Genomic DNA, 15,997 nt, shown 5'->3' with positions numbered 1-15,997 from the left:
GTTCTGTTATTGTAGTAAACTTTTGAAGTAGGAGGCCTGTAGTTCTGTTATTTTAGTAAACCGTTGAAGTAGGAGGCCTGTAGTTCTGTTATTGTAGTAAACTGTTGAAGTAGGAGGCCTGTAGTTTTGTTATTGTAGTAATCTGTTGAAGTAGGAGGTCTGTAGTTTTGGGGATATTTTGGCAGTTAGGTGGTTTGTAAGGTTTTTTTATTGAGTAAGTGGTCCTTGGTCTGAAATGGTTTTAGAAACATTGTCTCATCCTCTGTACGTCCACAGCCCACCTTCTTCTCCTCTAAATCTTTCTCAAAGACCCTCAAAGACAGAGATACAAAAATATCAACAAACATCTCCATATTAATAAATGCTCATTAAGAACAGTTAGTAATGTTGATAGGCTCATTAAGACTTCAGAGACTGTGTTACCTTCATCATTATGCTCAAGTACGTTCTCAGGATACCCCCAGGATTCTTCTAGTTATATTTAAGGCTTTTTAAGACCTTTTTAATACCACCTAGGATGACATTTAATGCAAACTTCACGGCCATATAATAAAAAAATCAATGTAGATTTTAGGCCTGAGAAAAGACTGATTTACCAAGTAATGCTGTGGTGGCAAATTTTATTTTAATCATTTGTTTAATGATATTGACAATTTGTTTAAAGATTGTTTTAAACCTCCACATAATAATGTTCCTTCCTGTAGACTTAAAGGCACCAGTGAGAGAGCTGGCCTTGTAGACTGTGAGCAATAGCATAAGTTATTTTCGCTAAAGAAATTGCAGCTCCTCATTTGTTTATTTCTCGCAGATAAAGTGAAGAAAGCTATACCACTGTCTGAACCGTATCTCTTTCTGTCTCCTGAGATAAGCAGGTGTTTAGTCTAATGTAGGAGACACAGGAGCAGAATGGAAGGTTGTAAAATCATCTGACTGTTTATGGTATTTTTTAGAAAAGTGGCAGCATGCTAAAGATATTTGAAGAGGGGTGGCTTAACAGAGTTTCTTCACTATAAGATGTTTTGATTTTTAGGTTTCTAGTTAGGAAAGACATTTTCACTTGTGCTGCGTGTACCTTTGAAACTGTGTTTTCTCCATTTGCAAATGTAAATAAATACTCAAAGACCAAACTTTGGTTTAATTCTCAAACGGTCGTTATTCGTTTTGATTTTATCATGAATATCAGTAACTCTGCTGCTTCGAGGAAAACTTCCACGACAATGCCACCTGGATTTAAAGGACAATTCTGGCATAGGCCTAGAGCTTGTTACCTGATGTGTACCTATTGTTTTCAGTCTTATTATACGAACGAATTTGGAGTTTTGACTGCCGACCGGGCTGGTTAGCTTATAATGCTGTTATAGGGCGGACATCAAATTAAATCGTTATCTAATACCACTAAAAAGGCTTGAAATATCACCACGTTAACGTTAGCATAATTAGGGTCCCTAAATGTAAACCGAAGCATTGACAACATTGTAATTGTACAGATAGTTAAATTAAAAAGATAGATTATAAAGAAAGTCGTGTTCATGTTTACTTACGGGAGCCATCTTGGAAACCAGTCATGACTAGTCGAAAAACGAGCGCTGTGCAAATTCCCATACAGTCTATGGAGATTCCACGTTGCACGGCGTTCGACTAGTCATGACTGATGGCTCCCGCAAGTAAACATGAACGCGACTTTCTTTATAATCTATCTTTCTAATAAACTATCTTTACACTTACAATGTTGTCAATGCTTCGGTTCACATTTAGGGACCTAATTATGCTAACATTAACGTGTGGTGATATTTCAAGCCTTTTTAGTGGTATTTGATAACGATTTAATTTGAGTGTCCCCATGCCCCAAATACTAGCATTGTAAGCTAACCAGCGGTCCGCGGTAGCCTCGTCAAAGCTCCAAACTCATTCGATTAGCATGAAAACATGTTCCAGAGAGAGACAGAGTAGGTACACATCAGGTCACAACCCCTAGGTTCGTTTTGCGCCGAAATTGTCCTTTAATAAAGCATTTATTATAATACTCATATTTAGTTCACAATAGCTTTGTAAGGTGTGTTTGTATTTGTTGTATGAAGAGCTCTTATCCTAGGAAACTAAACATACAAAATAAATAGGATAATAAAAATGATAAGCTATATAATTATTAATATAATAATTGGTTGAATTATAAGGCATTCTGTGGTCTGTTGTTTCTAAATAACACACCGTTCCTAAGTATAACACACCGTTGCCATGCATACACTGTTAGACTTTACTGTAATTTCTGCAGTTACCACAAACGCCGAGTAAAATACCATAATTTTCTTTGGCGGTAGTCTGCTGTAAAACAACAGCAGTAATGCTACTGTATTTGTACTGTAGTTGTACTGTAGTAGTGTTACTGTGGTTGTACTATAGTTATACTGTAGTAGTACTGTAATAGTACTGTAGTTTTACTGTAATAGTGCTACTGTAGTTGTACTGTAGTAGTACTGTAGTTGTGTTACTGTAGTTATACTGTACTTGTACTGTAGTAGTACTGTAGTAGTGTTACTGTAGTTGAATAAGACAGACTTCTAGCCATATTAATAACATTGTTAGTTAATGTTATGGAAGTGTAGATATGAACATTTTACTTGTTATGCTTTTAGCAGTGAAGGTAATTTAATGAACTTTGGCATGAAGTGAGAAATAAAGACAAGGAAGATACTTTGGATGTTGATTATGGATAATGACCATCCTCTGGTTCCCCCAGGTCTGGACTAAGGTGAAGGTATAGTGTGTGTGTGTGTGTGTGTGTGTGTGTGTGTGTGTTTGTGTGTATATATGTGTGTGTGTGTGTGTGTGTGTGTGTGTGTGTGTGTGTGTGTGTGTGTGTGTGTGTGTGTGTGTGTGTGTGTGTGTGTGTGTGTATGTGTGTGTGTGTGTGTAGATCCTTTGGATGTTGATTATGGATAATGACCATCCTCTGGTTCCCCAGGTCTGGACTAAGGTGAAGTTAGGGCAGACTCTGAGAAGGGCCGTTCATTATAAACAAGCTAACCAGCTGATTCTTTGCAGAGATAAACACAGCTCCCCCGATCTACACAGGACCGCGGGGTGGCGTGCTCGTTACTTACCTCAATTATAACTTGTCTCCTGCTGGTTATACTACAGCAATTACTTTTAAAAAATAAGTTAAATTAATGAATATTTTTGATGTATCTCTTTTGGGTGTTGTAGTTTGTAGACGTTTCTAAGCACTCGTCTTACTGCCGTCTCACCACTGGCTGCTCGTAGAGACCAAAGCCATCAGGTAAGTGTTACTGCGTGCGTGCATGCATGTGTGTGTGTCTGTGTGTGTGTTTGAGTTTAGTTTATTTATGAAAGGGGACAGCGCAAATTAATAAAACACATGATTTCCCATGGGTTAAAAAAAAAGCCAGAATTAGCCAAAAGGCTATTTTTCATCTGTAGTCCCCTGCCTTTGATGTTAAAAAAGGCTTTTTTTTTAAATACAAAGAGACAAAAAAAAAACCACACAAGCAAAGCAAGACTTAGCACAAAACATCAAGACAAAAACACAACACACAACGTAGTGTAATGGGAAAAATTACATTTAAGCATAATTCCTTATATTTTTATGTTTTATTTGTACTTGTACTTTAATTCTCTCACAAATGCTGAAAGAGTTTATCTCATTTCCCACATATAGACTTTTATTATAACTTTGTGAGACATTCAGTCTGGAACATAGTGTGAGCACTGTCTGCCTGAACCGATAAAGGTCCAAGGCCACAGTAATCTATCTTTCTCTGCCGTTCAGTTTTTCCCATGCAAGTTGAGATGTAACTGGGGGGATAAAAGTCGTACAGGGAGGAGGAGATGGCTCCAAGATGTCTCTTGAATTTCTTGATTGTCTTCATGTGTATCAGATTGTCTGTAAAAATTGTAGCGTCATAATTAGCCAAGTGCGTGTGTGCTGTCACTCTGAAGATACATATAAGCCTAGTGTTCTGTTCACTCATTTGAGGAACTGACTCCACACTGGGTCGCTGGGCCTTTTGTGAAATCATGTTGCTCCTATATTTAAAAATATATATTTTTTTAATAAAATACAAAAACCTAAACTTGGTTTAGTTCCGACTGTCTGCTTTGTTTCACTTAACTAAACTTTGAAAACTCTTCCCCTGCTGCAACAGGACACTTCCATTACAGTAGCACAAGACAAGACACAACACAAAATCATAAATATATACAACAAAGCAAATAAACATGGTTAAAAAAAATATATATATATATATATATAAATATTAGAACAGACATAACCATTAAGATCACTAAAAGCAGTATTAAACTAGGAAGAAACAATAAGTAAAATTCATGTATGTTGACTCAAACTAACAGAATAATGTATCATAAATAGTGTTAGTGCTGACATGTATATGTATTGACCATCCAGTGTTTTAGCTGCTCAGCAAAAGACGTATATGTGTTTAACTGTCTGATGTGGTTTGGGATTGAGTTCCACTCTCTTCACCCTCTGATGGACCAGGCTGACTGACTTAAAGAACTTTTCCGCATCGGAATAACAGAGGGCGTTTCCCAATCTGTGTTCTTCTATTGACTTGTGTTCTTGTGTCCCTGTGAAACGTCATCTCGTGTTGCCAAAGTTCTGTCCCAATACACAAGTTCGCATTTCGCCAAGAACAGTTAAAATTCCCGGATGTATTCTTGACACACCCATTTACTGAGGATTGTATGTCCCCTATGAACTTGTATGAACTTCGCAGCACCTGTATCCCAACATTCATTTCGGCATTCAATGATGGTTGGATTTCCAGTACATAGACAGCCCAAAAACAGGACAATTTTAACAATTTTCGCCATCTTATTCATCACTAAATTCACTTCTGAGAACATTTTAGGCGAGAAATGAACGGTTTATATTTCGAATATAGGAAGTCTTGCGAAAATCTTTGCCGAATTGACAATTTGCTCTAAAGTTTTCGGAGTTTTCGGAGCTCCATAAAATGACGCGGCCGCCAGCTTGCGCCTGCCGGGGCCGCTTGCTCGGCGCGGATAGTTCAACGGAGACCCCCGCTGTAAGACGGAGGTCTTTTAGACCGGTCCCGTAAATAAGAGGGTTTTATTTCGCCGTTTCGGATCGTTTGTTTAAATATCACAACACATGTGGTTAACTGTCTTTTCGGAGTTAAACTCAACAAGCACACACACACACACACACACACACACAGCGCAGCAGGCAGAGGAGAGATATACCATAGATAGACTGTATATTATTAGTCTAGGAGATATACCCGTTTCTTTTCGGGAGACTTGTTTAAATTATGCCATAGGCTATAGCCTACATTATATTTTGTGTATTTTTGGTGTATTTGTTTTCTGATTTATTAGAAGTTGAGTTTCAGTCATAAAGTGGTAACATGCTATGACATGTTATGTAGACTAAAGGGGAGACACCAACCTTTATAATTAGAATTTCTAATTTCCATCTCCCTGGGCATATACAGTGCACTACAGTAATATAGAAATGATAATTCCACATAACACTAATAGGAACACATAGGACACACCAGTGCATTTGCCTATTTATTTGTTTAATTTAAACTGACTTAAACTTATATGCTAAAAATAGTAGGGATCGCGTTCCACTCTTTTGAATAAGTAAGAGGTGTTCGAGCTAAACCATAAACAAAAAAATTAAAGCTCAATTAGTTTTATTTTTCAATATTATTGCAATAGTTGTAGCATTATGAGGTTTTCTTGTCCGGAGATTGTTTTAATACAAAGTGGTTATATTGTTGTGGTTTTTATTTCTAGCTGGTATTTTGGAGCCCTGCAGGTAGCCTCTGTGTTGGGGGTGTTGAGCAATAACAGGAAGAAGGCATCGTCTCAAACTGTTAACAGCGTTTTCTGTGCTTGTGAACTTGCAAGTTAATTCTTCCAAGAACAACCAGCAAGAACGTTCTCCCCAAGAACACAAGTCCGTTCTTTGCATTCTTGGTATTGAGAAACGCCCACAGTCTCCTCTTGAGGATCCTCTTGTCACTCGAACAGTACCTGATATTCTGTTGATATAGACAACAAGTGGCGGTGGAGCTGGGTTATGAGTGACTTTATATACCAAACATACGTTTACATATTTCATTAGGTCTTCCCAGCTTAAAAGTTGGTATTTCTTCAAAATTAAGCAATGATGGAAATGCTTAGTTTTTTCATCTAAAGTTTTTATGGCTTGTTTGTATAGTGATTCAATTGGTTTCAGTGTGCTATTGTTGGCCTGGGACCAGCTTGTCAAACAATAAGTCGCGTGGGTGGCTGGGGATGCATTTATGTGATGGGGGGGTGGGGGGTCAATTGCTTTTAACTGTAAAGCACTTTGTGCTACATTTTACATGTATGAATAGTGCTCTATAAATAAAGTTTGACTGATAGATTGATTGATTGATGGGGTCGTCTTGTGGTGTGAGGAAAAAAAATTAGGTCCCCATAAGGGAAACTGTTTTAAATAAATGCTGAAGTCATTCATGACAACCCAAGTTTGATATTAGTAATCAGAGGTGCAGTGCAATGCGCCCCTCTGTGCTTCCGTTGGAGCAGTCGCCCACTCATAGTCTAATAAACACGGTGTCTGTCCCCCGACTCAGATCGGTTAAATCAAAGGTAAACAAAAGATGCGCTATACTTAACAACATAATTGGAATTAAAACGACTGCAATAGAACAAAATAGGAAAATTAGATGTAGACTATTAAATATTAGATCTCTGTCTTCTAAAGGTATGGTATAGCGACGTTGATATCAGATAATAACATTGATTTATTTTGCTCTTACTGAAACCTGGCTGGGCCATGAAGACTATGTTAGTCTAAATGAAGCCACTCCTCCCAGCCATATTAATACTCAAATTCCTAGAGGCTCAGGCCGAGGAGGGGAGTTGCAGCCATCTTTGATGCAAGCCTGTTAATTACTCCTAAACCTAAATTACATTATAACTCATATGAAAGTCTTGTTCTTAATCTTCAACATCCAAAATGGAAAACATTACAGCCAATTATATTCGTTGTTATTTACAGGGCTCCAGGTCCGTATTCTGAATTTTTATCTGAATTCTCTGGAGTTTTTATCATGTTTAGTCCTTAAATCAGACCAAGTACTTCTTGTAGGTGATTTTAATATCCATGTGGACGTTGACAATGACAGCCTTAGTACTGCTTTCAACTCATTACTGGATTCAATCGGTTTCAGTCAGAGTGTGCACAAGGCGGACGCACTGTTTTAACCACACCCCTCGACCTTGTGCTGGCATATGGTATTGAAATTGAGGATTTAATAATATTTTCGCAGAATTCGGTATTATCAGATCATTCTTTAATCACTTTCGAATTCTTACTACCTGATTATATTAAATAGTAATAAAAGCTCCTACACCAGATGCCTATCTGACAGTGCTATAGCTAAATTTAAAGAAGATATTCCAACAGCATTCGACTCTATGTCATGCCTTAACATAACAGAGGACCTGTATGTTAACCTCAGTCCCTCTCAAATTGATGCATTTGTAGACGGGTGCACGCCACATGCGTCGGACAACCTTAGACTCCGTTGCTCTCCTGAAAAGAAGATGATGAAGCAAAGGAAACTAGCACCTTGGTATAACTCCCAAACTCGCAAATTAAAACAAATCTCGCGAAACCTCAAATGTAAGTGCGCGTTCCACAAAATGGGAAGAATTCTCGTTTGGATTGGCAAGAAACTCTCAAAACCTATAGGAAGGCCCTAAGAAAGGCCAGATCAGACTATTACTCATCACTAATAGAAGAAAACAAGAACAACCTTGCTTTTTTCAGCACTGTCGCCAGGCTGACAGATAGCCACAGCTCTACTGAGCCATCTATTCCTCTAGCTCTGAGTAGTGATGACTTCATGAGCTTCTTTAATGATAAAATTACAAAAATTTGAGATAAAATTCATCACCTTTTACACTCAACTTCTAACGGTTCACCTTTAAACGCAGAGTCGCTAGAAATAACGACTAGTCTCGACATATACTTAGACTGATTTTATCCTATAGACCTTCAACAATTAATGTTAAAGATATCCTCAGCTAAGCCATCTACCTGTCTCTTAGACCCCATCCCAACGACACTACTCAAAGAAGCATTACCTGTGGTTAACACCTCATTACTAGATATGATCAATATGTCTCTATTAACAGGTTATGTACCACAGTCATTTAAAGTAGCTGTGATAAAACCTCTTCTGAAAAAAACCACCCTGGATCCTGAGGTCTTAGCAAACTATAGACCTATATCTAACCTTCCCTTTCTATCCAAGATCCTTGAGAAGGTGGTTGCTAATCAGTTATGTGATTTTCTACATAGCAATAGTTTATTTGATGAATTTCAATCAGGATTTAGAAAGAATCTTAGCACAGAGACGGCACTGTTGAAAATTACTAACGACCTTTTAACTGCTGCAGACAAAGGTCTTGTCTCCATTCTTGTTTTACTAGATCTTAGTGCTGCATTTGACACTATTGACCATTCAATCCTGTTACAGAGATTGGAACACTTGGTTGGCATTAAAGGAATTGCTCTGAGTTGGTTTAGGTCCTATTTCTCTAATCGATCTCAATTTGTGAATGTTAATGATAAATCCTCCAAGTACGCTAAAGTTAGCCATGGGGTTCCTCAAGGCTCAGTGCTTGGACCAATTCTATTCTCCTTATATATGCTTCCTCTAGGCAATATTATTAGAAAACACTCAATTAACTTTCACTGTTATGCGGATGACACCCAATTATACTTGTCAATCAAACCAGACGAAACCAGTCAGCTAGCTAAATTTCAAGCGTGCATTAAGGATATAAAATCCTGGATGACCTATAATTTTCTGATGTTAAACCCTAACAAAACTGAAGTTATTGTGCTGGGCCCTAAACACCTCCGAACTTCATTATCTAAAGATATAAGTACTCTGGATGGTATTGCCCTGGCCTCCAGCACCACTGTTAGAAATTTAGGAGTTATCTTTGATCAGGATATATCCTTGAATGCCAATCTAAAACAAACCTCAAGAACAGCCTTTTTTCATCTTCGTAATATTGCCAAAATTAGGAATATCCTGTCTCAAAACGACGCTGAAAAACTAGTCCATGCATTTGTTACTTCCAGGCTGGACTATTGTAATTCCCTACTGTCAGGTTGCTCAAATGAGTCTCTTAAGACTCTCCAGCTGATCCAGAATGCTGCAGCGCGTGTTCTCACAAGAACTAAGAAAAGAGATCATATTTCTCCTGTATTAGCTTCTCTGCATTGGCTTCCTGTTGAATCCAGGATTGAGTTTGAGATTGAGATTGACCTACAAAGCTCTAAATGGTCTAGCACCATCATATCTAGAAGAGCTCCTAATACCCTATTGTCCCACTAGAGCACTGCGCTCCCAGAATGCAGAGTTACGGGTGGTACCTAGAGTCTCTAAAAATAGAATGGGAGCTAGAGCCTTCAGTTATCAGGCTCCTCTCCTATGGAACCAGCTCCCGATCTGGGTTCGGGGGGCAGAAACTGTCACCTCATTCAAGAATGAACTTAAAACTCGAGGTTTTGAGGTTTCTTCCCAAGAGGGAGTTTTTCCTCGCCACTGTCGCACTGCTTGCTCTTGAGGGAATTACTGTAATTTTTGGAATTGTTGGGGCTTTGTAAATTATAGAGTGTGGTCTAGACCTACTCTATCTGTAAAGTGTCTTGAGATAACTTATGTTATGATTTGATACTATAAATAAAATTGAATTGAATTGAATTCTGAAGGAGCCAGTGTTATTTTTAGCATTGGCCATAACAAATGTGTTTTAATAAGTGTGTTGTGTGTGTGTGTGTGTGTGTGTGTGTGTGTGTGTGTGTGTGTGTGTGTGTGTGTGTGTGTATGTGTGTGGTGTGCACACTAGCACCCCTGTACTTTCAGAGTGGTAATGCACTCAATAATACACATATATTCCAAATATGGTTAGTTACCGCCCACTTCCTGGTCCTCCTTAGTAAAGTAAATTAAATTAAAGTAATTATCAGTGTTAAAGCTCACAATTCACATGGTGGACGAGAAAGATTGTTTGCAGAAGTTGCCAGCTAACGAGCTAATGATTTGTGTGATGAATTCCTGATCAATATTTGCAATGATTGTATATTTAAGTGAATGTATAAAGTAGTAAACTTAAAGCACCCATATTATACTCATTTTCAGGTTCATAATTGTATTTTAAGGTTGTACCAGAATAGGTTTACATGGTTTAATTTTCAAAAAACACCATATTTTTGTTGTACTGCACAGCTCTCTCACTGCTGCAGCTCCTCTTTTCACCTGGTTTCTGTTTTAGCTACAGAGTGAGACCTCTTTTCTTCTTCTTCTGTACTATCTTTGATGGCACTCGCACATGCTCAGTAGCTCAGATGTAGATCATGTCAGCTAGCTCCATAGAAGTAAAAGAAAGGCTGTTTCTCCAACTTCAGTCAGTTCCAAGGCAGGATTAGCTGGGAGACTTCTTCTAAACCAGGGCGCACATGGAAGTAGTTCTTTTGTAGATTATGGTGAACTTGTGTGTGTTGTAGCAGTGCTTTGCTATTGAGAACAAGGTAGCATGCTAGCGTTAGCATTAGCATTAGAATGCTAACGCTACGAGCTAACGGTTGCAGTTAGCCAGCTCGTTTCGGATTGTGACGTCAGTCCGGGCCGATTTTGACCAGCTCAACAGGAGACTGAAGGCAGGACACATTCAGAAACCGTATCTCACTCCGAACACCATGGCTGGATTATTTTCAAAGTTTGTATGAAGCACCAGAGACACAAGTCAAAAAAAAAATCCAAGATGGCAGCTAGTCTAACGTCTGCTCAGTGTCTCTCTCTGGATTGATTTCATTTAAATGTATTTCATAGTATTTTACTCCTTTTAAGTTGTAGTTTTAAGTTGTACATGTAATTTATATGGAAATTTCATCTTGAACTTTTAAGAAGATTGTGGACTACTATGAGTTTAAAAATGACACTATACCTCTGCTCTGAGCTAACTTTGCTAACCTGAGCCTGATCCAACTGATCCTATTAGCCCAGGCTAAACAGAGCTAGGCAAACGGGCTTGAGCCTGCAACATTCTCCTGGAGCTTGGGCTAGCCAGCCTGAGCCTGTTACATCTCCTGGAGCTTAGGCTAACCAACCTGAGCCTGCTACATCCTCTTGGAGCTTGGGCTAACCAGCCTGAGCGTGCTACATCCTCATTGGAGCTTGGGCAAACTAGCCTGAGCCTGCTACATCCTCCTGGAGTTTGGGCTAACCAGCCTGAGCCTGCTACATCTCCTGGAGCTTAGGCTAACCAGCCTGAGCCTGCTACATCCTCTTGGAGCTTGGGCAAACTAGCCTGAGCCTGTTACATCCTCCTGGAGCTTGGGCTAACCAGCCTGAGCCTGCTACATCTCCTGGAGCTTAGGCTAATCAGCCTGAGCCTGCTACATCCTCTTGGAGCTTGGGCAAACTAGCCTGAGCCCGCTACATTCTCTTGGAGCCTGGGCTAACCAGCCTGAGCCTGCTACATACTCCTGAAGCTAGGCTAGCGGGCCTGGCCTGCTTCATTCTCCTAGAGCTTGGGTTAACCAGCCTAAACCTGCAACATCATTTTGGAAGCTGGGCCATACTCTACAAGATAAACTGGTACTTTTATTAGTCAACTTTACTATTAGAAAATTAATGACGATGGCATTTTTCTTAATTTTCTTATCCCTGTTGGCCACTTGGAACTTGAAACTGGGCATTGATCCTAGGGTGAGTTGTTTTAATAATATGGTGGGCATACAGGAAACCTACTATAGTGGCACAGAAACCAGCATTGACATGCACCAGGAACCATTAAACTTTAGTTGGAACCGGGACTTCTGGATGGATCAGTATTGGGATTTGCCTAAACTGCAGAATTTTTTTGCTTTGTATAATTTGTCGTTCTCAATTAATGACAGGCATTGCCTGGTTTCAGCATATGATAGGCCGGCTTCAAAATATACTGTGAAATGCAGATTGATTATTACACTACTCCTACTTCTATCTGGAAATGTGCAGCCCAATCCTGGCCCCTGTTTGCAATGTGTCCAGACCCCTGCTGAATTTAAATCAATGCCTGGACTTAAATTTGTTCATCTTAATGTTCGCAGTTTACTACCCAAAATGGACATGGTTAGAATTTGGATTGAATCTACAGATGCAGACATAGTGATAATTTCGGAAACATGGTTGACGAAATCAATTACTAATGAAGATATAAATGTGCATGGGTATAATGTTTTTCGCAGTGACAGGCCGAAGAAAGGTGGTGGCGTAGCTATCTATGTTAAGTCAAGATTTGGTGCATCAGTTGTTCTGTCTGAGTCTTTTTGTAAGCAAATGGAGTTTTTGGCCTTAAATGTTGAGTTATTTAAGTCCCTTTCAATAACTGTTGTGGGGTGTTATAGACCTCCATCGGCCTCCAGGGAGGCTTTATCATCTTTAAAGCTTCTTTTATCCAGATTAAACTACAGGGAACTTTTATTGGCCGGGGACTTGAATTGGGACTGGCTGAGTGATGGTTCTGATGAATTTAAATCTTTCTGTGATTCTATCAGTCTTAGCCAGTTGGTAAATGTACCTACAAGGCCTAATCTCAAAAATCCAGATAAATCTACTTTAATCGACTTGATTCTAACAAATGTCCCTCATAAATCTTTATCCACGGGTGTCTTTTGTAATGATCTGAGTGATCATTGTGTTATTGCTACTTCGCGAGGCAGTAAAATACCCAAATGTAAATCGCAAATTATTAGAAAGAGAAATTTGAAAAACTTTAATGAACAAGCCTATCATCATGATTTATCTTTGATTAACTGGGGACAGTTAGGCCTGTTGCCTGACGTTGAGCTTGCCTGGACACTTTTTAAGGAGAATTTTGAGAAAATTGTAAATAAACATGCTCCTCGGACAAAGCACAGAGTGAAGGGACGGGAAAACCCTTTGTTTTCTCCAGAGTTGTCAGACATTATCCATCAACGAAATGTGGCATGGGCTAAAGCTAGAAATGGTGATTCTGCCACTGACTGGTCCATTTTCAGACAACTGAGAAATAAATGTACCTCTCTTATCAAAAAGGCTAAATCAGAATATTATTTATCAGTTACAAGTGAAAACCTCAATAATCCACAGAAATTCTGGAAAGTCATCAAGTCTCTCTCGGTGAATAAAAGTAATGAAGCCCTCCCAAAATTTGTCTTAAAAAACTCTCTCCCAGTCTACGACAGAGTTGATGTCTTAAATTGCTTTAATGAGCATTTTGTATCAGTTGGTTCTCTGTCCGAGTCGACAGGAGCAGTCGCTGTTACTCCATGCATAGACCCCCCAGTGTTTTCTGGAGAGCCTTTTAATTTTGTTTCTTTTACTGTGCAGCAGGTGCACGGAGCTCTTAAAGCGTTAGATCACAGAAAACCTCCTGGACCAGATTTAATAGAGCCTTACTTTTTGAAAAAGGCGGCTGATTTTGTTGCAGAGCCCCATACCATCAGTTTGGAAGTCAGCTTTTGTTACTCCCTTGTTTAAAGGAGGTGATCCAGCAGTGTTAACTAACTATCGGCCTATATCTAACTTGTGTGTTTTGTCAAAAATTTTAGAATCCCTTGTTTCAGACCAAATAAAAGAGTTTTTATACACAAATGAACTCCTTTCTAAACTGCAATCAGGCTTCAGGAAAAAGCACAGTACCATTACTGCTGTTACAAAAGTAATTAATGACATACTTGTCGCTCTTGATAGAAAGCAATTCTGTGCATCACTTTTTCTTGATCTGTCGAAAGCTTTTGACACAGTGGACCATGCTGTTCTAAAGCATAGGCTTCTTTGTCTGGGATTGTCTGATTGTGTAGTCTTCTGGTTCATGAATTATCTGAGTGACAGTGCATTAAATGTGATGGTTTATGTTCTGCATTAGTGAAGGTCCACAAGGGGGTGCCACAAGGCTCAATATTAGGTCCTCTCTTGTTTATTATGTATATAAATGAGTTAGGCCACAATGTGTCGGATGCCAATATGCATTTCTATGCTGATGACACGATTATTTATTGTTTTGGATCATCCCCAGCTAAAGCGGTTGAGTCTTCGCAGAAAGCTTTTGATGCGGTTCAACGCACGCTTATGCAGCTTAAGCTGGTTCTCAATGCTGATAAGACCAAACTGATGCTGTTTAGTAATATTAAGAAGGTTTCTCAAGCTCCTCCTCATGTGTTCACTTTGTCTGGAAATGTCATAGAGTTGGTTCATTCTTATAAGTACCTTGGTATCTGGCTTGATGATGCTCTCACTTTTAAGCCTCATATAGACAACCTTGTGAAGAAACTCAAACTTAAACTGTCCTTTTTCTTTCGAAATAAATTTTGTTTTTCTTTTAAAGCAAAAAAGCAGCTAGTCACTGCAACATTTTTATCTGTTTTAGATTATGGAGACCTGGTGTATAGGACCGCTTCAGTACAATGTCTGCATAAGATTGACACTGTTTCTCATGCGTCTCTGAGATTTATTACGAATTGTAAAAACTCGACCCATCATTGTGAATTATATTCCAGAGTGGGATGGCCATCGTTGTCCAACAGGAGATCAGGGCACTGGCATATTTTTATCTATAAGGCCATGCTTGGTCTGTTGCCAGCGTACATCTGTAGTTTAATCACACGGAGAAATGTTGGTTCTTATTCATTGCGATCAAATGATCACTTGCTGCTCTTTGTTCCATTTGGTCCGCACAGAACTGGGAAAAAGGGCTTTGTCTACTCTGCTCCTTCTGCATGGAACTATTTGCAAAAAGACTTGAAATTATCTGAACTTATTTCCTTAAATGCTTTTAAGTCCAGATTGAGAGAACCTGAAATGACCTGTTCAAATTGTAAATGTTTCTAATTATTTGTGTTGTATAACTTTTAAATACTTGTAATTGATTGTGTTTTTGCTGCCTCTTGGCCAGGACTCCCTTGAAAAAGAGGTTTTTAACCTCAATGGGACTTTCCTGGTTAAATAAAGGTTAAATAAAAAATAAAAAAGAACACCCCAAATCCCCAAAAAAAGTGTTTTTTTCATAATATGGGCACTTTAAAGTTAAATGGAGGGTTTTGACCAAGGTGCTTTAAAGAAAATTTTGAAGTAGTTTTAAATGACAAAATTTCACAGGGCAGATTTAAATAGCGGCACTATTTTATACGAAAATACAAGATTTTGACTGAAGCTTCCGTTTTGGGGCTTTTAATTTGAAATCCCAAAGGACATCAAATGTACCTTCATGTAGGGAACCTTAACAGTTAGCCTACATCAAAGCATGCTGATGGAATTGAGGCTAATGGAGGAATACATCCGACCAGTGCGTTGCTAAAAAGTGGTGTAGTGGAAGTTTCCTTTGCAGCAGGGGGGGAAATTTCAGAGTTTAGTAAATTGAAACAAATAAGACAGACTGAGACTAAAACCAAATTGGGTTTTTGTATTTTATTAAAAAAGATGTATTTGCAAATAGGATCAACATGATTTCACAAAAGGCAGCGGCCCAGTGTGGAGTCAATTTCTTCAATTTTACTTTTATGATTACATATATTTTTGCAAATAGCGTCTTCCGTTTTCTTCTTATTGTCAGAGGTTTGTCCACTATCACTTGACAAATCGTAGGAAACAATCTTTACCATTGTTTCGGGTGTGTGTGTGTTTGTGTGTGTGGGTGTGTGTGGGTGTGTGAGTGAAGTCCCCTTCTCGGCTGTTTTGAGCCTCTGTAAAAAGGAGCATTTAAACACACTGCTTTTCAAAGTTTGATCTATGTCATCATTGATTCAAAAATATTGCTACATTGGGGTTAGTCAATTAAACAAGGTTCATACAGATAGTTATAGTAAACATTTTCTGTTACCACCAATATTCCATTAAAAATATGTACTTAAGGTACAAAAAAACAGCAATATCGAAAAGTCCTCACATTTTTT

This window comes from Perca fluviatilis, chromosome 6, assembly GCF_010015445.1.
Source record: "Perca fluviatilis chromosome 6, GENO_Pfluv_1.0, whole genome shotgun sequence".
Classification (NCBI taxonomy): Eukaryota; Metazoa; Chordata; class Actinopteri; order Perciformes; family Percidae; genus Perca; species Perca fluviatilis.
This window is presented reverse-complemented; position numbering follows the sequence as displayed.